The following is a 26,848-nucleotide window of genomic DNA, read 5'->3' as shown; positions in this document are numbered from 1 at the left end:
CAGTCTGGCTGTTCATTGCCGTAATGTTGCAATGACCAGGCACCCAGGTATTTCCTCGGGAGCTGAGGGAGTCCTGCCTTGGGAAAGAAATCGATATTTCTTCTGTGGCTCAAGTCGATGGACCAGCCTGACCATCGCAAAAAAAAAATACGAGCCGGAAGTAGCGGAACTGGACGACCTCGTAAAGATGGAATAGAGGGGAGGAAGTCCTGCTCGACCGTCCGTCACAACTGTACATAGGGCACCCAACTGTAATCATAAAACACCAGGATGTCAAACATGTCTTAGAAGTGTAACAAAAGACCACGTACTCCTCCAATGCAACATATATAAGAAAGGAAAAGTGTAGTGCATTATTTTAAGGGGAAATAGAAATCGTTCAATCCCTTGGTGATATCGGTGTAATTAACAAATTACCTTTTCACAAGGAAACTTAAGTAAGGTGGTTCGTCGGTTCAAGTCTGTGCCGGGGCTGACTTCAGGGGTGTGGCTACTTGCTTTGAGCAGGTTATTTGGTCAGCGGATATATTTACCCATTATGCTGCTGGCCTGGGGCAGGGGTGGTTTGGTATGGTGCTGGTTCTGTTGTGTCGAGCTGACGGATTGCCGATGTGAAGATAAGCCGAGGTGAAGGCTTATCTTTTCGCAGATCATCTGGCAGCTGCACCAGTGGATGTTGTGCCGACTGGAAGGTGTCTGCTGCCACGTTAACACGGTACCCACCTACCAACTCATTATTCCAGTGTATATATTTTGTCATCTATTCTATCGTCTATATTATTTTTCCCAATAGGTTTTAGATGGTACTTGTAGGGTCATTATGTAGGGACTTGATAGTCAAAAATCAAAAAGGATTGCAAGCCTAAGGATCTTCCTCATAGGTCGCTGGCTGTTAAATCCAACAAACGTTGTTTCTGAGGTAAATACATAGTCAGTGTGTAATAATTTTCTTAGTTGCATAATTTACAAGGTATGCCAGTGACTCTTGCAAGAAACTTCCAGCAATATTTGTAACCTAATCTGATTCTTATTACAGTATCTACTTTAGATGTTTCTGGGTCCACATATCTCCTACAACCTGTCTGGTATGGTACACTTTCTAGGTACTTCTGCAGGTCACTCTTAGACTTCGTGCGCCCAACACTATCTCTAGAAGAGGTTCCATGCGTCTCGGAAGACCTTGAGGAGAGACACAAGACGCCGACATACCATCCATAAAACCAGGGAAGGGGCCTCCGAACAAGCAAAGGCCCGTGTCGGACCAAGTAGAGGAAAAAAAGGCCTGGATGTGGGGTGGTTTTTGTTTGGAGCTGGTTCTGTTATGGTGTCCAGCTGACGAATTGCAATGTTAATATTATATAACTTGTGTGTGTACTAATTGTCATGGTGAAGGGCCATCTGGCAGCTGCGCCAGTGGCTACTGTGCTTGGGTGAAGTTTGCTGCCACATTGGCACAGAACGCACTTGCCAACTTTTTATTCGTGTCTATATTTTGTCTCCTGTTGTATCATCTATATTTTATTTTTCCCAATAGGTTTAGATGGTATTATTTTTCCCAGTAGGTTAAGATAGTACTTGCGAGATGATATTGGAACTTTATACAGTCGAAAATCAAAAAGGGATGCAGGCCTAATGATCTTCCTCTTAGATCGCTAGCCGTTAAATCAACAAACTTTTGTTTTGGGACAAATATATATATATATATATATATATATATATATATATATATATATATATATATATATATATATATAATATTGCATGGTTTACAAGGTATGCCATTATTTAAAACAAACTTCCAGCAGTTCTTGTAACTTAATCAGAACCTCATTATTTAAAGTAGATACTCTGCCATAGGCTGGTCGACATATCACCCCCCCTCAACCTTCCTCCTTTAGACTGACGGGTCCGGTACACTATAGGTACTAAGGCAGGTTCAACTTCTCCATGTGTATCCCATGGTAATCCTCCTCTTCAGAATATTCCCTAACTACACGACCTCTGGTGCCACGTGAATTTGCTGGCAACTCGAACTCTGATAACCTCTTGAGGTTAATTGTAATGGATATATATTCATACCAACCACCTATAATGCCACTGTATAAATACTGTCATCAAATATATAATAATGTATGTCTATTAACCATTTTTTTTTTTTTTGCCAACTGTTAAAATTGCAAGATATGGAGATTACGGAGAAACACCAGGTTTGAGACGAGTCTTTATTCTAGACTTCTCGACACAAGGTCTTCATGTAGAAGAATACACAAGGTCATATAACACGCTTTGGTCATCATTTCCGTTTGCTTCTAGTTCCCACATTGGTTGGACAGGTCTACTGGTCCCGATCTTTCCTCGCCTGACCATTCACGTATTAGAACATGGTCTGGAACTTCCGCCCTGCTGACAAAGCCCGACCTCGTCTTCGTGGAAACTTCCACTTATCTATGTGCCGCTTCCAGAGCCTTCCTTGCCCTCCTCTGTAGCACACGATACATCACCAATGCTCCGTCTCACTTAGGTAGTAGATGTACCTTCTCATCCACGTGTACCACGAGAGCATTAGACGTCCTATGGTTCCTTAAGGGAACAGTCACACCAAAGTCGCAAACAGACATTTTCTGACAAAGAAATTCTGGCGTCAATGTGCGACGCCCGAGATGCGGCCGAAATAAAACACCAGAAAAAGCCTCGTCACCGCACACCGTAATGCGACGGTGACGATGTTAGACCAGCAGTGAAGGTGGTAAGATGGTGATGTCGGAGAAAACTAAGAAGGTGGTATTACTTTTGCTGTACATCAGGACACGAGAACACAGGCATACAATTACGTAAACACGGTGCATCCCATGGAATGGAGAATATAATCACCACCTGCTCCATCAAGTAGAAAGGGTTGGGAGTACGAGCGAATGAAGAAGCCCCAGACTTTTCAGCATCTGTTTGTGCGGCAAACACCTACACAAGAACATTGACTACAGGGAAGCAGTTTCTGCAGAAGAACGACTGGTCATCAGCCTTAAGGTAAGATGATTAATTAAGCATTAAATGTCAAACATTATGTAATTTGTGGCATGGATGATGATTATAATTGCTGGTACTCTTTATTCGTGCATACATTTTTGCTTAAGGGAATGAATTCACAAGACGTGCACCTCAGTCAGGATTAACATTTGAGATTTCATTGATACCCAGCCTTTCACCGCCAAGATCGTGATGTGTGGGTACTGGGGATATGTTGTGTAGGTTTATCTGTGGGGACTGAGGGTATGCCGGTATGTTGTGTAGGTTATCTTTCATGGCCAAGTGTGTACGTAATCTATGGGTACTGAGGGTATGTTGTGTAGGTGTATCATCGGGAAGGTGTAATAGAGGATTTTGTACTTCACTCCTAAACTTTAGCTTTTTCACTACTTCCAGTTGCCGAAGCACGGGTTTTAGGCTTCTGAGGAAATGATCATCAAAGTCATCATTTCCCGTTTGTGCTGCTAGAACTGTATTGTCAAATGGGGACACTTCCTTGCTTGCCTGCCTCTTGGACCCTCGGCCTTGAGTCGAGTCAGCAGTTTTTTTTTTTTTTTTTTTTTTTTTTTTTTTTTTTTTTGCGACCTCTCTGTTCATATGACTGGAGTGAATGATCATATCTTGTACATGTTCCCTGATACGTACTGGTTCCTGTTGTACAATTGTCTTTATTCCCCACAGAGTTTTCATCCCTGGATGTATCGGTTATTTCCTACAGACACGACGGTCCTGCACACACACACACTGTGTTCGTGTGAAGAGACTGCTGCTGATGAAGACTTCACGTTCGTCAACCTGTGGCAACATAAATAGCAAGATGCCACACAGGGGACACTTCCGCTTTTTTGTTGCTGCTTGTCCAGACGTCCAGGCCTTCCCAAGTATGTATTGCTTGATGATATAGTCCCGTAGATATCCCCACCTCTTACCTTACCCGTTCTACTGCAAATAGAAATAAATGGAATATTACATTGGGCACATACACATGTTGAGAGATTAATAAACTGCATTTGGTAAACTATTCAGCTGGAGGTGATTTGAAATGTATTACATGCTCTCGTCACACACATGCTAAGTTGAAGTGTATATATTATACATGGAACAAATACACGTGCATGTGATATTGTAAACTGTACCCTAATGATTCATCTCTATTGGGCAGGTTCATTGCGGCAGGCGTCTTATTAAGACATTAGCTTACGACTTTCGGCTTGGACAATCAGCTGGAGGACCCTGCAGCCTGAAGAGCTCCCTTTCCTGGATGCCAAGATTTGGAAAAGGAATGCAGACGACTTCTTCAATCGCTGGGATTTCCCTCGTAGTACAGGAGCCACCGATGGGAAGCACGTACTGTTGACCCAACCATATATCACCGAAAAAATTTACACTAGTATGTCAAACATGTCTTAAGAAATCTAACACTCGACTATGCAATAAATATATGGTTAAGAAAATTGTGTATTATTTGAAGGGAAAATAAACTTTCATTTTCGGGACCATTGCAGTTCACGGAGCATTGATGGTTCATCGTTGAAAATATTCCTCCTCAGTTGGGCCACCAAGATTTGAACGGAGTTTATGCTGACCATACTCTGAAAAAATGCATGTAGTATTATCCAACTTTGGTGCTAGTTTTTGAATGACTTTTTCCTTTAACTCTTCTTCCTCTCTTTCTCGCATTATCATACCTGGGTAAGTCTCGGAATGAGAAAAGGTTTTACCTTTACTTGTTCAATAATGTTTGCCCAGAAGTTCTGGAGTTTAGCGTATCAACAGAAAGGTATAGGAGTTTCCCCCGTGCACTAGATATACTGTGGTCAACGTTTTCTTTCATACACTTGACAAGTTACTTCATATTTCAGGTCATTTGTTACACACAAATGCAATCTGTTCAAAGGAATAACAAAAGAACGGCTTTTATGGTTTGTACATCATTTAACCAAATTAGTTCCCCCAACGCTGTTCATTACTTATGATTATGGTGTATACATAGGTGTGCGTGTGTGAAAGGGGTCAGACTAAAGAAAATAATCCATCTTTATCAATCAATAACATCGTGAATACACTTCGTTCTCGATTCTTCAAATTTCGATAGACTATAACAGAGCCGGATTACATAAAGTCAAAGATATATTCCTTATTGATATTTTCTATTCTATGAACATTCGCCCTAAACCAGATTTGGATAGCTCTTATATACTTATTATACTAGACCTAGCTTAGTATAGGATGTAATAGTTTTCGCCATTCTTGATTGCATATGTTCTTGTACCTTACAAGTATAGTTATATGCGTTTATTGACGAAGTAAAAGCATATGCCTTTCTTGACCTGAAGTCAAAGTTGCTTTAAGTCATCAGTAGTCATGAGCAGGGTCCTGTGAATGGTTGGGTTGAGTATCGCTTCTCGGCCTTTTGGCTAAGATCAAAGTGTAGTATCTGTTCTTATCAGCTTAATATCTGATACGATCCCCATGTGGGATCCACGATATTAAACTGATTTTTGGATCATGGCGAAGTGCTAGGGGCTTGCTCCACCTTTGCCGCGGATCGGCCCGGTATTGCAGTACCTCCGGGATTGGTCCACTCCCTCCGGGGAGACGAAAAACTTCTAGATGTTAGGAATTGAAAGTAGGAGACAATACACATTAACATTATTTGCAAAGAATGTACAGCGGTGCACAGATTGTTAATGAATGTCCCTATTTTAGGTCTCTTGTGATGTGAAGTCTAATATGTTAATATTAAAAACGGCCTAAGTAAACTAGTTATAGGCTTCATATAATCCCCACAGTCTGTGAATGCTTTGGTTTCATTTCTGTAGATGAAACCAAAGTCTGACACAGAGGAATTGGTAACGGTAGAAGCGGGTCATCTAAACTGAAAATTGATCGAAAACCAACTGACTGTCTCCAACTTAGTATCTCAATCCCATGTACTGCAAGTGGTGACTTTGTCCTTTAAAAATGCCTGTCTCGGTCCCATGTACAGGAGCTGGTGTGCTAAAACTAAGTCGTCAATGTAGAGATAAACTCGGAGCTCCTGGAGCTGTTGCAGAGTACAATCCTGGTTATGTTCCAAATATTAGAATTAAAATTATGAAATTAAAAACTGAGAAACATAATATAAACTTTTAGGTCTCTGATAGGCATTCCTCCGCACTCTTTAAATCTGTTCCTTCTCTTTCCAATTGCATCTCGTCTCGACACCACTTCCTCAATACGCTCGGACTTGAACAGTAATTACCATTGGGTAGATGAAATCTGTTTTTAAGTTCAATGCTTCCCAGTTTCTGCCCATATCCCTTTCGAAAATTAATAACTTTCCTTTGACGGATCTGGAATTCCTCTTAATGAACATACATGCTTGGTATTACAGAGACATCTGCACTGTCTTGGAAACTTCACATCACGAAACAGCTAAGCCAATCTATGAAACCTGGAGTCCTGTTTGATGTGAAGTCAAAAGCAGTCTGACTAGCTTCAAAACTTGATTCACTTGCCCTACACCGCAATGTAGGCTCACTTTTCCTCTACTATAGATTAGTATTTCTGGTTTTTGCCTCTGAGAGCTGGCTGCTTGCCTGCCCCCTAACATTAGCTAGATCAGACATGAGACGCAACAGCTTAACTCGAGCAGTTTCGCCATATGATTACTATAAACGTTGCTGGCACAAGGATGCTCAGTATTGATAACTTTATTTCACCTAGACATCGAAGCTTTGAAACGCACTACCTATCGTGTCTTTCCCAGTTACTATGACCTGGCGCTTTTTGAAACATAAGCTTTCACTGCCTCCAAAAATTCTTTCTTTTTCTCTGGGTGTATGTGCATACTCTTGACTACATATATTACTGTAACAAATATAACGTATGCCTTTATTACTTGAAGCTACTTCAAGTTGTCTATAGTCATGAGTTAGGTCCCGAAAATGTTGTGGTTGAGGATCGCTTCTCGACCTTTTGGCTAAGATCAAAGTGTAGTATCTGTTCTTATCAGCTTAATATCTGATACGATCCCCATGTGGGATCCACGATATTAAACTGAATTTTGGATCATGGCGAAGTGCTAGGGTCTTGCTCCACCTTTGCCGCGGATCGGCCCGGTATTGCAGTACCTCCGGGATTGGTCCACTCCCTTCGGGGAGACGAACTTTCATGTGTCGAGTAAATGAACTGGGAATGAAGGCCATAGACCGTTTAATCTAAATTTTTTGAGAGTCGAATTGGTATACTAAAAAGAGAATTATTACCCTTCAAATTAACAGTACAGTTGAATTTTACGTTGAAAAAAAAAATGAATTCAGTTTTTCTGATCTTTCTCTGGACGTAAAACATTGAAAGAGCAATGTGGAAATGTATAAAATAAGAATAGAAAATACTGAAAAGTGAATGACTAGAAAGAATCCCTTCACATAGCAAGATAAAAGGTAAATATGTATGTCAAACTAAGCAAAACTAAGAGCGGGTTACATGAATTGAAAAGGACCGCAGCCGTAATTGACTAATGAAAATTCAGCGAATTTGCAGAGGAACTTCATAAATTATATCGGAATGGGCGGGTACATGGAACTCAACACACAAAGGCACAACACAATGTGGGTAAAGACAGGAACACTTAACTACAAACTGGACAGTATTACTATTGGTAAAATAGAATGCGAATGAGATTTAAGGGTACTGGTGAGCAAGGATCTTAAGCTGCAGTAACAATGTATTAGTGTAATAAGGCTAATCGAATGTTAGGTTTCATTAATAGGACTGTCGGCAATAAAACTCTCAGAGCATTAGTGCAACTTTATCTTGCGTTAGCGAGACCACATTTGGGTTATGCGGCAGAGTTTTGGGCTCTATAATATGCAGCTGATATAGATTGTTTAGACATTACAAAGGCGAATGACAAAAATGATCCTTGAAATTAGAAACCTCACTTGTAAAGAAAAGTTAAAAAGACATAAGAGGATGAGAGAGAGAGGGGATATTATTGAAGTTTTTAAATGGGTGACGCGGGATACTGCGATTCTTGAACTAATTTTTCCCTTTTAACTGTCCTTTTACATCACTTGAACATCATAAACCTGGATCAATCCCCGAATGAAAAAAAGTTTCGTATCTTTGTAATATATCTAGGTGTTCAATAACGTGTGGCCAGAAGTCCTGAGAGTTTATTGTCAATTAGTGAAACTCGGACATGAGAAAGATGAAGGAATTACCCCCACGCACTAGATACACTGTGGTCAACGTTTTCTTTCCTACGCTGTGCTGATAACAATTACTTCATATTTCAGGCTATTGTTAGACAAATGTAATCAAAGTAATAAACGAACGGCTTTTGTTAGGGTTTGTGCTTTATCTAACCTAATCATGAGTTCTTCCACGCTGTTCATTGCTTGATTATGGTGTATACATAAGTGTGTGTGTGTGTGTGTGTGTGTGTGTGTAAGGGGGCAGGCTAAATAAAAATCCTCCGTCTTGATCAATGTGATGAACACCCATCTTCGTTCTTAAGCCAAATTTCGTTAATTAGATTACAGCAGAGCTAGATTAAATTAAATGGTAATAAAAATTAATATCTAATGAGGAATATATCTCCTTTACTTTTATATGAACATTCGCCAAAAAACCAGGTTTAGATAGCTCTTATATCCTTATAATACTAGACCAAGCCTTGTAAATATTATAAAAATAATTATACATAATAGGTTTCGGTATTCTTAACTGCATATGTTATACCTTAAAAGTATTATTATATGCATTTGTTGAAGCAAATACATATGCCTTTCTCGATTCTGAGCTGAACCCGCTTTAAGTCATCAGTAGTCATAAGTTCGGTCCCGAAAATGGTATGGTTGAGTATCGCTTCTCGGCCTTTTGGCTAAGATCAAAGTGTAGTATCTGTTCTTATCAGCTTAATATCTGATACGATCCCCATGTGGGATCCACGATATTAAACTGATTTTTGGATCATGGCGAAGTGCTAGGGGCTTGCTCCACCTTTGCCGCGGATCGGCCCGGTATTGCAGTACCTCCGGGATTGGTCCACTCCCTCCGGGGAGACTAAAACTTTCATCTTTAACTATGATAATTACCCCCACACGTTTCAGCAGCTTGTATTTGGCCGTTGCGTGGTGGGAAGTTCAGTCTCGCATGAGATTCTGAAGAGCCTTTGTGTTTTGTGTACTTCATTTCTGAGAAGTATGTTATACTGCTCCATATGCCATCTCAGCATATTGGTTCTTCACTTTATTCACAGTATATTTGTTCTGGATTTTTGTAATTCTTTGGGGGATTATACCCTAACAACTGTATTCACTTCTTACCTATAGTATATTTTCCCATTACCTGAAGTCTGAATGGGCCATCTTCCACTATTTCCTGAAACATTGTCATCCGTTATCAAGAAGGTCATTGGCTATGATAAATTGTGTATCTGAAGTAATTTTGTAACTAATGAATCTTACCGAGAAAAGTAACATCATTTACAAGGATAATTAAGATCAACTGATACTGACTGTGTTGCCTTTTGGTTATGATAAGACATTAGTATCTTTCACTTAGTCACAGCTGCACTTTTCTACGGAAGATTCCCAGCTACACTTTACAACTCCCTTGATATTTGGATCTCCTTGAAGAGTTTTTTGTTCCCCAACTGTGGAAACTCCCCTGAGCATTCGATTCGAAACTTTAGACCTTTACAGACCAAGCTTTCAATGAATCATTACATTTAGAACAAAATATAACTTGTACGTCTCTTATCATACCGTCTCGTTATCTTTCTCCATCGTCATTCTAGACTCGACCACCAGATCGAGTTCTCTCCTCTCTAGCTTCTAACACCAGTCGACATACAACCACCGCAGCGAGAAACAAGGGTAGGGTTGTTATACAAACTCTGCTACGGCATTGGGACCTCCCGTTGGAACTCCTTCTGCTGCTGAGGGGTCTGGCATTCAAGTCTGGTCCTGTGGAATTTGATTCAGACCCCTCTCTCTCTCTCTCTTTTTCTTTCATCTAGGAGCCTACCGGATTCTACGGTGGAAGTAGGGTCTGTATTCGCTCCGAAATGCCCGGAGTGACGTACGCCTCACTTTTTAGACTGGTTTCGTGTGCGAACCAAGGGTCAACAGCAGCTTACCGAATCGCCGAGGGATTCTGTGATCGTGCAGAATCACCCACGCTTTGAGGGTCGTAGGAAGTTAAGGCTGTTAGGGGAGGATCTTCCTAAATCCTCCGAAGTACGGTTATTTCTCGGCATGGGGGGTTCACGCTCTCCCAACCGCGACCCACATATATACCGTAGCAGGTGCCCCATATGGTTTCTTTGAATCCTCTAAAGCAGTGAAATCAGGGACTCTTTCATGGAAAAATGTGTCATTTGGCAGTCCAGCATGTAATGCTCCATTGGGCGCGTTGACGGCTCCTGGCAGTAGACGCAGTCTCTGATGACGCCGTCAGTTCTTTGCCAGCTGCACCTTTACCCCAGTCGTTGACGGTGTAGGTTGACTAAAGTATTTATGCTCGTCTCTGTCGTTATATGGTGGCTCAGCAGATGAGCTGGGCTGCGTGCTACCTGGGGAGAGAACAGGAGTATGTACCTGGGCGAAAAGCCGAGAATGACAGACTGCGTCTACTGTCAGGAGCCATCAACGCGCCCAGTGAAACACTACATACTGAACTGCGAAGTGACAGTCTCCGCGCAAGAGTCCCAGACTTCAGTGAGGAGGACCATGTACCGCCGCTAGCGGCCTCACTACTTCACATGACCCAAAAGAACCAATATGAACACCTTGCTCCGGACAATAGGTGAATACCCCCACCTCACAGATTAAAATATAGCGCCCAACACCATCTCCATAATAAGTTGCCTCATCTCGGAAGACCTCGAGCGCACACACCAAGACACCTACATACCATGCATTAAAACCAGGGAATGGGCCGCCAACAGGCAAAGACCCATTACTGGCACAGGGCGGCCCATATTGTATTGGGCTCTTAAGTGGGTGTGCGTTTTATCTAGATTTTACCGAATGCAAAACACAGATGTATCAGAAGGTATAGTTCCCCGTCACATACCAGATAGACAGTAGTTGACGTTTTCTTGTTGCGGCCGCTTGTGTTGGCAGCCGTTTTTTTTTTCTTTCTCCTAATCTGGTGTAAATGTCCGACAGAAATGTGATCATCAGCTCATGATAGTAATATTTAAATTTTTCCATAGTTTGTTTCCCACCAGACCTGACGACCAGTTTAGTGCACTCTGTTCTTTATTTTTGTACGTATCAAAGAGGGCAGACTATACCAATATTGCATACCTTTAACTGTTGATGTTTTAAGTATAGTGATCATCTTCAAGATATTTCCGGGGACAAAATTTCGCAGTAAATTCACAAGAGTTCAACACCAATATAGAAACTGGTCATAATCAAAACATTTACTTTAGAATGAAAATTTTTGTAGCAGCATTCTCTACAATATCAAACGGTTTATATATAAAACTATGTAAAAACTTATAAAATACCATTCTCAGCCATGGTTTAATATTAGTATTATTTGTATCTTGTTATATGATATATTATCATTTAAAAAAAAAAAAAAAGTTCTCTCCACCATCCCTTAAAGTTCTCTCCATCATGCCTTTGTAGACTTGAACTCGAGACAGCATGAAGTCATCAGTAGTCATGAGTTGGATCCAGAAAATGGTATAATTCGGTATCGCTTCTCGGCCTTTTGGCTAAGATCAAAGTGTAGTATCTGTTCTTATCAGCTTAATATCTGATACGATCCCCATGTGGGATCCACGATATTAAACTGATTTTTGGATCATGGCGAAGTGCTAGGGGCTTGCTCCACCTTTGCCGCGGATCGGCCCGGTATTGCAGTACCTCCGGGATTGGTCCACTCCCTCCGGGGAGACGAAAACTCATTCATCTTATAAACTAAAATATCATTGGTTGGGAATACATATTTCGAAGATACTGTTCGAAGATTAAGTTCAGAATATTTGTTTCCACTCGAAGATTTTCAAGAAGTTATGTTAGGAAATGAAATGAAAGATTATCAAAGCGCCCAACTAGATCACTAAAAATGATTCTGTAAAATTAAAGATAATCTTAAACTTCAACTGTATACAAATTCAGTAATTCATTTAATTTCACAAATTACATGAGTTAATATAATTTGGTGTGAACAGTTCATCACATTTTATACAATACACACACCCACATGAGAGCTAGCTACACTACAGTTGCACACGGGCCGCCCTGTGCCAGTGATGGCATTTCAGAGAATGGGCCCGTTCCAGGTTCAGCCTTAGCGATTTTTTTTTTTTTTTTTTTTTACACACACACAATCACAGGATGCGGTTGAGAGAAATTTTGACAAATAAAGGTGTTGCCGATTTTAATAAAATTTCTCAAGACCACTTTTTGAGCGAGGAAAACGGCTAAATACGATAAAAAGTAATATAGCATTTGATATGATGATCGTCTTGTTCAGTCTAGAACTCGTCGTAGATTACTAATAAATGCCATGTAATATTGGAACACATTCATTCATTGCTGGCTTGGAAATTAAGGCATTGTTCATCCTGTTTATGGAAATCCCTCTCTCTCTCTCTCGAGTCGCTCAATGTACACATCAATTCTTTTCAAAATGAATTGTAGCGATAAGTTTTGTCAGACTTGTACTTCTGTGGATAATTCCAGCGAGTTAAACTCGTTTGGAATATGTAAGGTTCCCCAGCCCACCAGAGTACATGTTAGCTGGGTTTATACAGCCTTCATCAACTCCCCTCCATAGCTGCTGTATTCTGTATATTCCTTCCAATTTCTTTGGGGTTTTTAATTATTTTGCCCCCCCTTTTTTTTTTCTTTCAACATAGATGATCCCTGATGCTTGCATCTACCTTTAAAATAATATTCTCATACGTCATAAAGGACAGTAGCTTCCCATCCTGATCCCCTGTTAAATGCATTGCCACTATGTCACTCTCATCATCTGATTAACATAATAAAGCTAGTTCACACATAGGTCAGTGATGGCATAAACATCAGAAACCATTGTTACACAGCTCTGACAAAGCCACAGGACAGTTAGTGAATCCAATGGTTGTGACCCAATCATGATGAATACTGTAAAATCCATGCCATGTCAAGGGGTTCACATTGCTTTTGTGGCTTACATCACTTAATTTTATTCCAAAAATATCAAAGTTTAAACGTTAATAACGAACGACCATGTTCTCAGCTGGGATAAAGTTACTGGATATCTTGTGATTGTCAACTAAATTTAGCTAATACGTATAAATCAATTAAACAGGCAATTATGCAAGGATGTTATACAATAAGTATTGGTTTTTAGTTATTTCCACCACCTTTATCATGTTCTTATTAAGGGGATAGCGCGAACGCAGTCCCCTACTGTAAAAATTACACACTCGAGTTAACCACTTTTGGGTTAATCGCAAGGGTCAGCACCACCTTAGTGCAATGGTGAGCCTCGCCCTGGGAGAACCACCTTCGTGATCATGGTATCTCCTGTGCCAGGTAAGTATGCTTTCTAACTACACATTGCCACCCACACCAAAACATACTGATAACCTTTAATCATGTCCTATATCTTTATGTTGTTGCATGAAACTACGATATCCAAATGACTTCTCTATTCAATAATTGTTCTTTACTTTTCTTTTCAAAATATACAATAAATAAGGGTTTTTGTGCATATGATTATGATGGTGACCCTAAAGAAAGAACCTGTCATACTCGAGTTATAGCCTAAACGTTAAGAAAATTTCACATTCTTTCAAGAATTGTCTTCACACTAGTATTCCCATATGTTATTTTATTCATTTGGATATATTTTACGCGTCAAAAACTAGTCAAAAATTTTAAAGAGCTGACTAGACATTTTGTGCCATATTGCTGTCTTGATTCGAGTTATTCCTCAATGCTGCTGTATTGTGTTCTTAGCAGAATGTAAATCAATGTAATCATGTTAGCATTACATTACAGTAAGTATTTCATGGTGGAATGATTTGGAATACTGTACTGATGAAGTGCTCCCTACAAGTCACTGCTGTACACAGTAGAATACATTGCCACGTATACAAGAATATAACGGTTATGATATTTAATAAGCATCCTGAGTGTGTCGAGCACATACAACCAATCTATACCAGTAATGGTGCCTCGAGCACGCACACACACACACCCAACCTTTGCCAGTAATGGTACCCCAAGTGTACACCCAAGTTGTGCCAGTAATGGTATCTCGAGCACATACACCTGACCCGATTCAGTAATGGCACACTAAAAAAAAGAAACACGCATCGAACCTGTGCCAGTAATGGCACACGAGAAAAGGGTCGTCACTAAGAAGAGCCCGTGGAAAGTTTGGTCTTCGGCGATTCTTTGCACACACTCAAATTTCTGTAAACAACAATCACACATCGCACAGTTTATTTCTATGCGAGACATTTATAAGACGTCTTTAGAGCTATATCAAGTTCTCTCATAGGCTGAAACCTGTTTCTTCCTACCTCTTCTAGCTACAAGACTTTTTTTTTCTAGTTTGTTTGCCAGGTCCAACAAGGGCCTTTGCCTGTATGCGGCCCGTCCCCTGGTTTTTATATATGGTATGTCGGTGTCTTATGATTTATGCAATATCATTGGTGAATCATTTCAATATGTTCAATGTCTAAATTTACCTGAATAAACTCACTCACTAATTTCGCTATTGATGTCGAAAATGCTATGGTACTGTGAAGCTTACCGATTATTATTATTTCCAAGTTATTAATGGACTATTTCGACTAGTTTTTGAAACAAATCATCCGCAAATCTATAATATTAACAAAGTATGAAGATCATTCTCATAAGGAATGCGAAATTTTCTTTAGCATGTTTCGGGTATAGCTTCGGTATGCAACAAGTTCTTACTTATGTTTAGGATCATTATAATTCTACGTATGGTAACTTTTTACTACATTAACTTAAAAATAAAAAAGAAAACATCTAAAAGAATGATTGAAAACAAAATTCATTTAGTATCACATTTACTTGCAACAACATAAAAGTACAGAATATAGCTGAAGGTTATCAGTAAAGTTTGGTGTGGGTCGAAATGTGGAATGGTAGAGCATACTTACCTGGCACAGGAGATACCATGATCACGAAGGTGGTTCTCCCAGGGCGAGGCTCACCATTGCACTAAGGTGGTGCTGACCCTTGCGATTAACCCAAAAGTGGTTAACTCGAGTGTGTAATTTTTACAGTTGGGGACTGCGTTCGCGCTATCCCCTACATAAAATATCATGGTTGGGAATGGGATAATTGTTCTTGATGAACATGCGTTACATTTCAGAAACAGTGGTGAAAGAAAATGTAACCGAAATCTCAAAAATCTTATATTAACAGCCATCCATAACTGCTGTTAATAAAGAAATTACTTGCTTCATGAGGTTCATAAGCAGTAATTGACTTTAGCACACGAGTCCTCGAGTCACTACATCTCTGCTCAACACAAGATCATTAGTTATCGAAGTTTAAATTCTGATATTTCTTGGAACAAAGATGTCATCGACACCAGACCATGCGAACGTCCTAAGGCATTGCCATGGATGTTAAGAGTATTTATCATGTTTAGATTATCAGCAGGAGCCATTGTTATACATACCTGTTATCATTAGATTGACACGTTTAGATTTGACAATTTTGATAATAGCCTTACAAATTCTCTCATCTGTTGAACACCTCTCCCAATATCTTACTAATCTCCGAGACAGTTGTCTAATGATGTTCTCACTACTCCCACTTTTCATATTCAACTCACGATCCCGGCTCAAAAGGTGGTGTTTGTGCTTATTCCAACGTCAACAAAACCGTTGCACGCCTCAAGGACCCCCAAGTCCTCAAACTTTGATATGTGGCTCAAGGTCAGTCTACCAACTACCACACTTGTCTTGTTTCGCCTGCTGCTCTCAGAATTCTACAAATTTTATATCTTCAAATACCGAACCTCCTGTCATGAAACTATGGCATCCTCTTATTCGCAAGCCTAGATCCTCTACCACGGGGATCTCAACGTTCACCATAGGGAATGGTTGAATTCTTTCTATACGGATGGTGGTGGAGGAAGTGAAGACCTCACGTTAGTCTTACATTTTTTCTTTTTTCAATTATTTGACTAAACGTGACACGGTGATGCCCTTCTGACTAGGGCTGTAATTAGACCACTTATGGTTGGAGGAACTAGTAGTAAACTAGCAGTTTTAGCAAGATTTATCAACTTGAAGACGCTTACACCCAGCAGGTGAGGGGACCCACAGCCTCGACCAATAAGTGCTTGTATATACATGCTATCCAAGGTTAATTATTTATATTCACAATGTATTTTACCGAAATAAACTCACCCGCTCGCTAACTATGCTAGTAATGTTGACTCATTGATTCATTTGTTGGGTTTAACGGCCACCGACCTATGAGGAAGATCCTTAGGCCTACAACCCTTTTTGATTTTTGACTGTATAAAGTCCCTACATAATGATCCTATAATTACAAATCCCTATGTATAAGGTAAAAAGTAACAAATATGAACAGTAAATGATACAAAATATAGATATTGGAATAAAAAGTACGTAAATTTCCCTATGTATAAAGAAAAAGTAACAAATATGAACAGTAAATGATACAAAATATAGATATTGGAATAAAATAAGTGGATATTGTGTCAACGTGGCAGCAAACACCACCCGGTCGGCACAACATCCACTGGTGCAGTTGCCAGAAGGAACTGCCAAAAGATAGGCCAGATTGGATGCCTTAAAGTTTCATCCGACTCAGTATAATCCCAGTCTACAACTTAAGAGCCGATAACGAATCTGTAAAAATTACAGATTTCATATAAACGGAATTTATTATAAAACCAATGGCAAATAATTCCGCACAGAAAACATGTAGAGAACATTCGTTCGACCACACACTTGTACCCGCACATTCATCCATGTTGAAGCCATCTGTGATCTAAAATAATGACCTTACGAAATCGCTGGTGCACCTCTCTCCGTCGCGTTCCTTTTCCTCACAGGGAACCAGTTGGTCTTAACCTTTATTTTATGTTTTGGACATGAGTACTACACCTGCAACCATTTCATTTCTTAGACACATGAAAATCTTAAGTCTCCCCGGAGGGAGTGGACCAATCCCGGAGGTACTGCAATACCGGGCCGATCCGCGGCAAAGGTGGAGCAAGCCCCTAGCACTTCGCCATGATCCAAAAATCAGTTTAATATCGTGGATCCCACATGGGGATCGTATCAGATATTAAGCTGATAAGAACAGATACTACACTTTGATCTTAGCCAAAAGGCCGAGAAGCGATACTCAACCAAACCATTCGCGGGACCCAGCTCATGACTACTGATGACTTAAAGCAGCTTTGACTTTAGGTCAAGAAAGGCATATGCTTTTACTTCGTCAATAAACGCATATAACTACACTTCTACGGCACAAGAACATATGCAGTCAAGAATGTTGAAAACTATTACATCCTATATTAAGCTAGGTCAAGTATAATAAGTATATAAGAGCTATCCAAACCTAGTTCAGGGCGAATGTTCATAGCATAGAAATTAATATCCAATAAGGAATATATCTTTTTTTTATGAGTTATATAATGCGGTTCTGCTATACTCTAACGAAATTTGAATCGAGAACGAAGTGTATTCACCATATTATTGATTGATAACGATGGATTATTTTCTTTAGTCTGACCCCTTTCATACACACACAACCAATGTATACACCATAATCATAAGTAATGAACAGCGTTGGGGAACTAATTTGGTTAAATGAAGTACAAACCATAAAAGCCGTTCTTTTGTTATTCCTTTGAACAGATTGCATTTGTGTGTAACAAATGACCTGAAATATGAAGTAACTTGTCAAGTGTATGAAAGAAAACTTTGACCACAGTATATCTAGTGCACGGGGGGAAACTCCTATACCTTTCTGTTGATACGCTAAACTCCAGAACTTCTGGGCAAACATTATTGAACAAGTAAAGGTAAAACCTTTTCTCATTGCGAGACTTACCCAGGTATGATAATGCGAGAAATAGAGGAAGAAGAGTTAAAGGAAAAAATCATTCAAAAACTAGCACAAAAGTTGGATAATACTACATGCATTTCTTCAGAATATGGTCAGCATAAATTCCGTTCAAATCTTGGTGGCCCAACTGAGGAGGAATATTTTCAACAATGAACCATCAATGCTCGGTGAACTGCAATGGTCCCCAAAATGAAAGTTTATTTTCCCTTCAAATAATACACAATTTTCTTAACCATATATTTATTGCATAGTCGAGTGTTAGATTTCTTAAGACATGTTTGACATACTAGTGTAAAATTTTTCGGTGATATATGGTTGGGTCAACAGTACGTGCTTCCCATCTGTGGCTCCTGTACAACGAGGGAAATCCCAGCGATTGAAGAAGTTGTCTGCATTCCTTTTCCAAATCTTGGCATCCGGGAAAGGGAGCTCTTCAGGCTGCAGGGTCCTCCAGATGATTGTGCAAGTTTCTTTCACGATGCTGTACACAGCTGATTGTCCAAGCCGAAAGTCGTAAGCTAATGTCTTCAATAAGACGCCTGCCGCAATGAACCTGCCCAATAGAGATGTATCATTAGGGTACAGTTTACAATATCACATGCACGTGTATTTGTTCCATGTATAATATATACACTTCAACTTAGCATGCGTGTGACGAGAGCATGTAATATATTTCAAACTACCTCCAGCTGAATAGTTTAACCAAACGCAATTTATTAGTCTCTCAACATGTGTATGTGCCCAATGTAATATTCCATTTACTTCTATTTGCAGTAGAACGGGTAAGGTAAGAGGTGAGGATATCTACGGGACTATATCATGAAGCAATACATACTTGTGAAGGCCTGGACGTCTGGACAAGCAGCAACTAAAAAGCGGAAGTGTCCCCTGTGTGGCATCTTGCTATTTATGTTGCCACAGGTTGACGAACGTGAAGTCTTCATCAGCAGCAGTCTCGTCACACGACCGTCGTGTCTGTAGGAAATGACCGATACATCCAGGGATGAAAACTGTGTGGTGAATAAAGACAATTGTATAACAGGATCCAGTACGTACCAGGGAACATGTACAAGATATGATCATTCACTCCAGTCATATGAACAGAGAAGTCGCAAAATAAAAAAAAAAAAAAAAAAACGACTAAAGGCCGAGGGTCCAACTTGTAGGCAAGTAACGAAGTTTGACGGTACAGTTCTAGCAGCACAAACGGGAAATGATGACTTTGATGATCATTTCCTCAGAAGTCTAAAACCCGTGCTTCGGCAACTGGAAGTAGTGAAAAAGCTAAAGTGTAGGAGTGAAGTACAAAATCCTGTTACACCTTCCCGATGATACACCTACACAACATACCCTCAGTACCCATAGATCACGTACACACTTGGCCATGAAAGGTAACCTACACAACATACCGGCATACCCTCAGTCCCCACAGATAAACCTACACAACATATCCCCAGTACCCACACATCACGTTCTTGGCGGTGAAAGGCTGGGTATCAATGGAATCTCAAATGTTGATCCTGACTGAGTTGACGTCTTGTGAATTCATTCCCCTAAGCAAGAGTACCAGCAATTATAACCATCATCCATGCCACAAATTACATAATGTTTCACATTTCATGCTTAATTAATCATCTTACCTTAAGGCTAATGACCAGTCGTTCTTCTGCAGAAACTGCTTCCCTGTAGTCAATGTTCTTGTGTAGGTGTTTGCCGCACAAACAGATGCTGAAGAGTCTGGGGCTTCTTCATTCGCTCGTACTCCCAACACTTCCTACTTGATGGAGCAGGTGGTGATGATATTCTCCATTCACTGGGATGCACCGTGTTTACGTAATTGTATGCCTGTGTTCTCGTGTCCTGATGTACAGCAAAAGTAATACCAGCTTCCTAGTTTTCTCCGACATCACCATCTTACCACCTTCAGTGCTGGTCTAACATCGTCACCGCCGCATTACGGTGCCGGTGGCGAGGCTTTTTCTGGTGGATTATTTCCGCCGCATCTCGGGCGTCGCACAATGATGCCAGAATTTTTGTCAGAAAATGTCTGGTTGCGACTCTATGCACGGATACTCATACTTAACAGTAAACATTAATCCGGTGACGTATAAAACTTTAATTAGATACATTTAATTCTGAATAGATGAAAGTTTTCGTCTCCCCGGAGGGAGTGGACCAATCCCGGAGGTACTGCAATACCGGGCCGATCCGCGGCAAAGGTGGAGCAAGCCCCTAGCACTTCGCCATGATCCAAAAATCAGTTTAATATCGTGGATCCCACATGGGGATCGTATCAGATATTAAGCTGATAAGAACAGATACTACACTTTGATCTTAGCCAAAAGGCCGAGAAGCGATACTTAACCAAACCACTTTCTTGACCCACCTCATGACTACTGATGACTTCATGCTATCTCAAGTTAAAGTCTACAAAGGCATAATGGTTATATATTTTTAGTACATGATATATACTATATAACCAGGCATACAAATACTAATTAGATCTAAGGATGGGAATGGTTTGTATCTAAATCTAATCAGAAAACCATGTTTAAAATTTCTAAATGAGTGCATTCATGAAAATAACTTCACCAAACAAAAAAAAAAAAAGCTTAACATTTTAAACACACACATTATATATATATATATATATATATATATATATATATATATATATATATATATATATATATTATATATATATCAGGGAGCGAAGGTATTAGCTATTAACTATCAAGAAACAATGACAAAAGCCGTGCGTTTGTTCTCAATGTGAAATGATCACAATTGTGTCGGACATTTACACCAGAATATAAAGTTATACCCGTCAACACTAGCTTAGGAAAGAAAACGTCGTTCATAGGGTATCTGGTGTGGGGGGCAAACTCCCCCATATTTCTTATGTCTCCGAGCTACACATATTGAAACTGTACAAGTTCTGGCAATACATTATTCAATACTTCGATATACGTGGGGGGCGGGGGTTATCAAGATATACTCCGGACAATAATGAAGCACCTTTAGATAACGATATTTATTCCAGCATCTTCTCCATGAAAATTAGACATTGGCACCTTCAACTGCATTTTATACGAGTATCTCGTAATTGCACTCTAAAATCTGCTGGAGTTAAACAGCAGTGGAGGCAACGCACATACCACTTGGTACGCTTTTCGTCTCCCTCCTTACTCGAGCCCACAAAGGTAGCGTGATAATGTTTCTTTGTTAGATAGTAGGGCCGCTGTTGGTCCAACAGTAGACGTAGTCCTCCTGACAGTAGACTTAGTCCTTGATAACGCCGTCAGTTCTTCGCCAGCTGCACTGGTAACCCAGTCGCAGACGGTGTAGTTTGACTAGGGTATTTCTGCTCATGTCTGTCGTTATATGGTGCCTCCAATGACGTGGCCACCATGTACCACTTGATTGACATTGATCCGGCGTTGTAGGCGTCCAGGTTCTTTTTGATCCAGAGCCTTGCTACTTTTTGTAGCTGGTGATTCATTTGTTGCAGGCTCACTGGAACGTGCACTTGGATGTTACTGAAGCGTGTAGCTGTGACTCAGGATCCAGTGTATGGTGATGGACGTCCCTGTCGCTGCAGCTCTTGGAGTTGAGCGAGGATTGAGGTGACGAGTTTGATGTCCTTTGGGCGGCTGTGTTGCAGTGCTTACAGTGATGACTTGGGAGTCCGTGTGTATTATCACGGGCTTCGAGTGCGAGGTGGCTGCGTGTTCCAGGGCTTTGGAGATAGTTGCCAGCTCCGTTTGTAGTGTGGAGCAGACATTTGGCATCCTCCAGAGGCGAGTATGACCTTGTGCGTGGGAGGCCGCTCCCGACCTTCCCTCATCTGTGTGGTCCACTGATCCGTCTGTGAAGTATGCCACAGCTCCAGCAGATGTCTCAGTGGCAATGGCTCTTAGACTCGGTCTTCTAGTGTCTTTTTGCTGGAGGCTAGACTTTTTGTCTCCTCATGCCGTGACTGCGAAGGTGGCGGGTCCCATGTAGGTGGTAATCTAGGCCGATGGTGTGGTGCGTCTTCCGTCTGCAGTATGTAAGTTTTCGCTCGGTAGGCGTGGATGATATTGGCCACCACGTGCGTCCAGAAGGTTCCTCGCGTCCTTTGGTCTCGGTGAAGGGCGACCCGGATTTTGACTTTCGTGGCGGAGGGCTTGCTCGACCTGCAGATCTTGGCTAGGGTCGTCGCTTATCTTGAGCACCTCCATGTTTGCCCCAGCGGCTGGGCTAGTCAGCGACCATTAGGTTTTCTCTGCTTTTCTGTCGGAGATACTGAAGCTGCGTCCTGAAGCAGTGTTTTTGGTCAAACCACACTCCAAGACACTGGTGGGTGTCGGCCCAGGTTACCGGCGTTCCCTGAATGATGAGCCTGCCCTAGACTTCCTTCTCAGCTACAGTGTCTAGTATCGCCAGCGGACTGGCGAGCTCTAAGGCAATTTTGTAGATTCAGGAAGACGACTATAGCCGGTTTGCTGTCGATAGTGCTTAGTATCTCCACTATGTTGGTAACTGCCCCGGTGTTCTCTGTATAGGCGAAGATATGGCTATGTTAGGGGGCCGACTTTCCACCTGAGCCTGTTGAGAACCATTGTCTGCCGTCCTGGCGATGCAGCTAAGAGAGATGGGTCGTGGTTTCTCAGGTTCTCTGGGCTTGGGAATGGGCTGGATGTCTGCTTTTTTCCATTCCACTGGAAGTATGTGTGCCGTCCACGAGGCGTTGATGACCTGCAGAAGTGCCTCGTGTCCAGCTTCGCCGGCGTGGCGCAGCATGGATTAGGTTATTCTGTCGGCCTCTGAGGCAGTGTCCCTGCTCCGTTTAATCGCCTCTTGTTTAGTGAAGACTCTTTCTGTTGTGTTTTGCCTGCTGCTTGCTTCCCTTTTGCATGCTGTCCTCCCGTTTAAGTCTTTTCTGTGTATCTTCTGCCTGTGTGGGTAGGCTGTTTGTGGCTCCTCGCTCGGAGAAGAGATCCGCGAACCTCTCTGCGACTTGGGTGGGAAGGTGGTGGCTGTCCCGTCGTGCCAGATGCTCTCGATCTGGGCCCACGTCGTGCCGTGGGAGGTGTGCGGGTTCAGCTTGGAGCACCATTTGAGCCCGCTTGCTTTCTTGATGCTTCTGGTCTCTTCTCTGGTGCGCCGGATCGTATCTTGTAGGAGGTGTATTTGCATCGGTGGGATGTTTTCTGTAGTTATTTCTAGCTCTGTTTACCCTGTCGTTGAGCTTCTTCACTCTGCTGCAATAGTACCAATGGTCTTGGTGTCGTCTGGCTGAGGGCTTGTTGGTCTTGGGGATGGCCCTATCTGCAGCCTCTTAAAGGGCTCAAGCTAGTGCCTCGTGCAGGCGATTTACGTCCGTGAAAGTGATGCCCATCTGCTGTTGTTGCTCCTCTTGCCAGCCTTGGATATGTTTCTGAAATGCTCCCAGTTGGCTTTTTGAGTGTTGTACCTCCATCTCGGTGGTTGGAGGCGGAGGGAGCTTGTTGACAGTGTGGTCAGCGTGGCAAAATGGTCACTGGAGTGTGATGGGTGCAGCTGCCAGCGAGCAGAGTCTTTCAGGAAGCGGGAGAGGAAGGTAAGATAGAGTCTCCCTCTCCTTATGAGAGTTGGGTCGCCGTTGCTGAGGAGGGTAATCTCTGGCGTGTCAAGCATTGTGGGGTAGAGGTGCAGCCCGTCTTCATTGGTTGACTGACATGGATCCGGCGTTGTATGCGTCCAAGTTCTTTTTGATCCAAAGCCTTGCTACTTTTTGTAGCTGGCGATTCATTTGTTGCAGGCTCACTGGAACGTGCACTTCGATGTTACTGAAGCGTGTAGCTGCTTTAGCTGCCTCGTCTGCTGTCTCGTTTCTCTCGATCCCCACGTGACTTGGGATCCAGTGTATGGTGATGGACGTCCCTGTCGCTGAAGCTCTTGGAGTTGAGCGAGGATTGAGGTGACGAGTTTGATGTCCTTTGGGCGGCTGTGTTGTAGCGCTTACACTCATGACTTAGAGTCCGTGTGTATTATCACGGGCTTCGAGTGCGAGGTGGCTGCGTGTTCCAGGGCTTTGGAGATGGCTGCCAACAAATTATTCCGGGACATCCAGAGAGCCCCTATGGCTCTTGGAGATGTTATAGATGATGTCATTGTCTTGCAGGGGTGACTCTTGTGGCCAGGATGTTGAAGTGCAAGCCATAAGACATCAGGTGCTCGACCTGTATGCTTGGAATGTGACCCGACTAGGATCATGCAGCCTCTGGTCTGTACCTGATCGAAGTGTTTTCTGTACACCTTGTACCCTCTGAAGCGGAAGCTGTGGTGTTTTGGGAGGAGTGTCTCAGAGTATGATGTCTAGGCCTTCACTTCGCTCTGCATGGAGGAGCTGTTCTATTCCTTATTCCCTGGATGTTCCAGGAGAAGATCCTAAGGGAGGTGCTGCTGTCTAATTGCGAGCTGGACCTTGTTGGGTTTTCATGGTCGGGGGTTCCAGCTCTGTGACCAGCTTTATGACGTCCATCTCCTCGACTTCTTGTCGGGGTTTCTCGTTCACCTTCTCTTGGCGGAGGGGTGTGGTCAGGTGGACTTACGTGGGCCTCTGGGTTTTCCCTTGCTTGCTGCTGCCGTTGTTCTCTCTTGGGGTGAAGTGCACCTCGGCCGTAACCTGTATCTGCTCCGGCGAGGGTATGGGGTCGTTGGTTGGTAGGGGGCTCTGGGTTGGCTGACTGGAGTGGAGGCTGTGGGGTTGTTGACTGAAGCGGGGACTGTGGCCACTTGCCTAGGTACGCTCCCCATCAGGGCGGAGAGCTGGGTTGCCTGGATCTTGTGGCCCAGCAGTGTTGCCAGACCTTCCGCGAAGTCGCTCAGGACCTTGCTTAGGTTTGACACGTGGATCATGTCCCGTGGGATTGGCCGCTCGTTCTTCGCCGATGTCTTGGGTAGCGTAGGCAGTCTCTCCTGTGAGGCACTGGGGGGACGACTTGGAGAGAGCAGGGAAGTGTTTTGCATTCCGTGGGCTGCTGCTGGCCCCAAACGAGGGTGCCTGGGGGGTGGGGGTTAAATGCGGTGGCGGTCCGTTCGGTATGTGGAGGGGGCGCAGGCTTGGTGGCGTTCACCCTCTAGGTTCCCTCGAGGCAACCCGGGTTCCACGTATGGTGTTTCCCCTGGCAGTTGGCGCATTTGGGCGATACCTTTTCGTCCTGCTTCAGCTTGGTGAGGCACAGTTCCGTGTTGTGCCTCATTGCACGTATGGCGCATACGTCCTTGTTGGAGCACTTTGACTGGTGGTGCCCGAACCTCTGGCAGCGTTAGCATTTAAGGGGTTCCGGAACGTAAGGCCGCAACTCGTATCTGCCCCAGATTTTTAAAATCAATGTGGCTCGGTGTTGGGCCATAATGGGTTATCATAACCTGCAAAGTCTCTACGGCCTTGTCTGTGAGCGGAGTGCAGCGCTTCGCCTTCAGAACCCTCGGGTGGTTTTCTAAGGGATTCATAGGCAAGTCTTTGGGGTACTAGAGTACCAGCGATTTCGTTTCCTTCATGGCCGGATCTAATTTGGTAGCAGCGGCGGAATCCTTTAGGAGGACATCCAGGGCGTTGGCTGAGGAGGCGTCTTTGGGAGGAGAATCATCTCCCCCTTGAGGTTGGGCCTGACAGAACCTGGCATTTGGAGGCAGCTTTTCCAGGCTGGAAATGGTCCGTTGTGGCTTCTGTGGTCGCGATCCGGATCCTGGGAAGCTCCGGATTGGTCGTCGTGGAGGCGGTGGTGTTGGTCGTCGGTGTGGCGGTTGGGGCACTTGGGGCGTCCTGTTAAGCGTCGTTTCCCGAGTTACGGCGGCGTTTCATCTCTCGTTCTCCGTTCACTACAGGGATCCATCCCTGTTGGTCGGCAGTATCAGTGACGGTGGGGTGGTCGAAGACAAGAGTCGATGGTCGCGGCGTCAGCGGCGTTCACAGAGGAGGCGCCGGCGCTCGCCCGCGGAGCCTCGTTGCGGGGATCCCGGTTCCCTCTATACTCCTGACGTCCTAGGCGGGGTTCCTTGTTTGGTGAGCGTGAGCTCTCCATATCGGTCAGTCGGGTGATGCGCCCGACCAGCTGGGGCTGTGGGTTCTAGTTAAACAAAAATTTGGTCTCGATCACTTGCTCCTTCACTACACTCGATCACTGCTGCAGTCCACACTCGCAGTCTGAACACTACACTGGTCACTGTTAAAATCCGCTACACTATAACTTGCACTCTGGTTGATCCTCATGCTCGTAATCCATTGGCGACGTAATCTCCTGCCGAGATGACGACGGGTGGCCTGTATAGATCCTGGCTGCCAGAATCACTCTTCCGTCGACCACGTGGTCAGAGCGCGCAGACGAGCTGGGCTGCGTGCTACCTAGGTAGAGAAGAGGAGAATCAGTATCTGTGTACTATGAGAGTAGCAAGTGAACTGGGGGGTCGCACACTGGTGCTGAGGGCGCTGTTTTCATCTGGGTGGAGGGTATGGAGTTACGGTCCGGAGCAGGTGTTCCAACTGAAGCTTTTGAGCTTTGGAAATCAGTGAGGCCGCTTGTGTTATATGATTTTTCTCAATCTAGTCTGGGAATACTTCCGTAAGAGTTCGTGTCACTTCGCAGTCCAGAATGGGGAGTTCCAGTGGGCGCGCTGATGGCTTCTGACAGTAGACGCAGTCTCTGATGGCGCCGTCAACTATTTGCCAGCTACATTGGTACCCCTAATCGTAG

The 26,848-nt window shown here is 42.9% G+C and overlaps 8 non-coding genes across 8 annotated transcripts; 5 read left to right on the top strand and 3 right to left on the bottom strand.

The window, feature by feature from the left end:
- Positions 1 to 5,421: 5,421 nt before the first annotated feature.
- On the top strand, positions 5,422 to 5,614 carry LOC139750484 (U2 spliceosomal RNA). Its single transcript, XR_011713174.1, has one exon. It is a non-coding gene; the product is annotated as a U2 spliceosomal RNA (small nuclear RNA).
- Positions 5,615 to 6,968: 1,354 nt separating this feature from the next.
- LOC139750489 (U2 spliceosomal RNA) lies at positions 6,969 to 7,161 on the top strand. The gene has a single exon (XR_011713179.1). It is a non-coding gene; the product is annotated as a U2 spliceosomal RNA (small nuclear RNA).
- Positions 7,162 to 8,876: 1,715 nt separating this feature from the next.
- On the top strand, positions 8,877 to 9,069 carry LOC139750483 (U2 spliceosomal RNA). The gene has a single exon (XR_011713173.1). It is a non-coding gene; the product is annotated as a U2 spliceosomal RNA (small nuclear RNA).
- A 2,660-nt stretch (positions 9,070 to 11,729) lies between these two features.
- Positions 11,730 to 11,922, top strand: LOC139750482 (U2 spliceosomal RNA). Its single transcript, XR_011713172.1, has one exon. It is a non-coding gene; the product is annotated as a U2 spliceosomal RNA (small nuclear RNA).
- A 1,486-nt stretch (positions 11,923 to 13,408) lies between these two features.
- On the bottom strand, positions 13,409 to 13,570 carry LOC139750460 (U1 spliceosomal RNA). Its single transcript, XR_011713151.1, has one exon. It is a non-coding gene; the product is annotated as a U1 spliceosomal RNA (small nuclear RNA).
- A 1,588-nt stretch (positions 13,571 to 15,158) lies between these two features.
- LOC139750465 (U1 spliceosomal RNA) lies at positions 15,159 to 15,320 on the top strand. Its single transcript, XR_011713156.1, has one exon. It is a non-coding gene; the product is annotated as a U1 spliceosomal RNA (small nuclear RNA).
- Positions 15,321 to 17,204: 1,884 nt separating this feature from the next.
- On the bottom strand, positions 17,205 to 17,397 carry LOC139750481 (U2 spliceosomal RNA). The gene has a single exon (XR_011713171.1). It is a non-coding gene; the product is annotated as a U2 spliceosomal RNA (small nuclear RNA).
- A 2,893-nt stretch (positions 17,398 to 20,290) lies between these two features.
- LOC139750480 (U2 spliceosomal RNA) lies at positions 20,291 to 20,483 on the bottom strand. Its single transcript, XR_011713170.1, has one exon. It is a non-coding gene; the product is annotated as a U2 spliceosomal RNA (small nuclear RNA).
- Positions 20,484 to 26,848: the final 6,365 nt, after the last annotated feature.

The sequence above is a fragment of the Panulirus ornatus genome, chromosome 9 (genome assembly GCF_036320965.1).
Source record: "Panulirus ornatus isolate Po-2019 chromosome 9, ASM3632096v1, whole genome shotgun sequence".
Lineage (NCBI taxonomy): Eukaryota > Metazoa > Arthropoda > Malacostraca > Decapoda > Palinuridae > Panulirus > Panulirus ornatus.
This window is presented reverse-complemented; position numbering and strand designations above follow the sequence as displayed.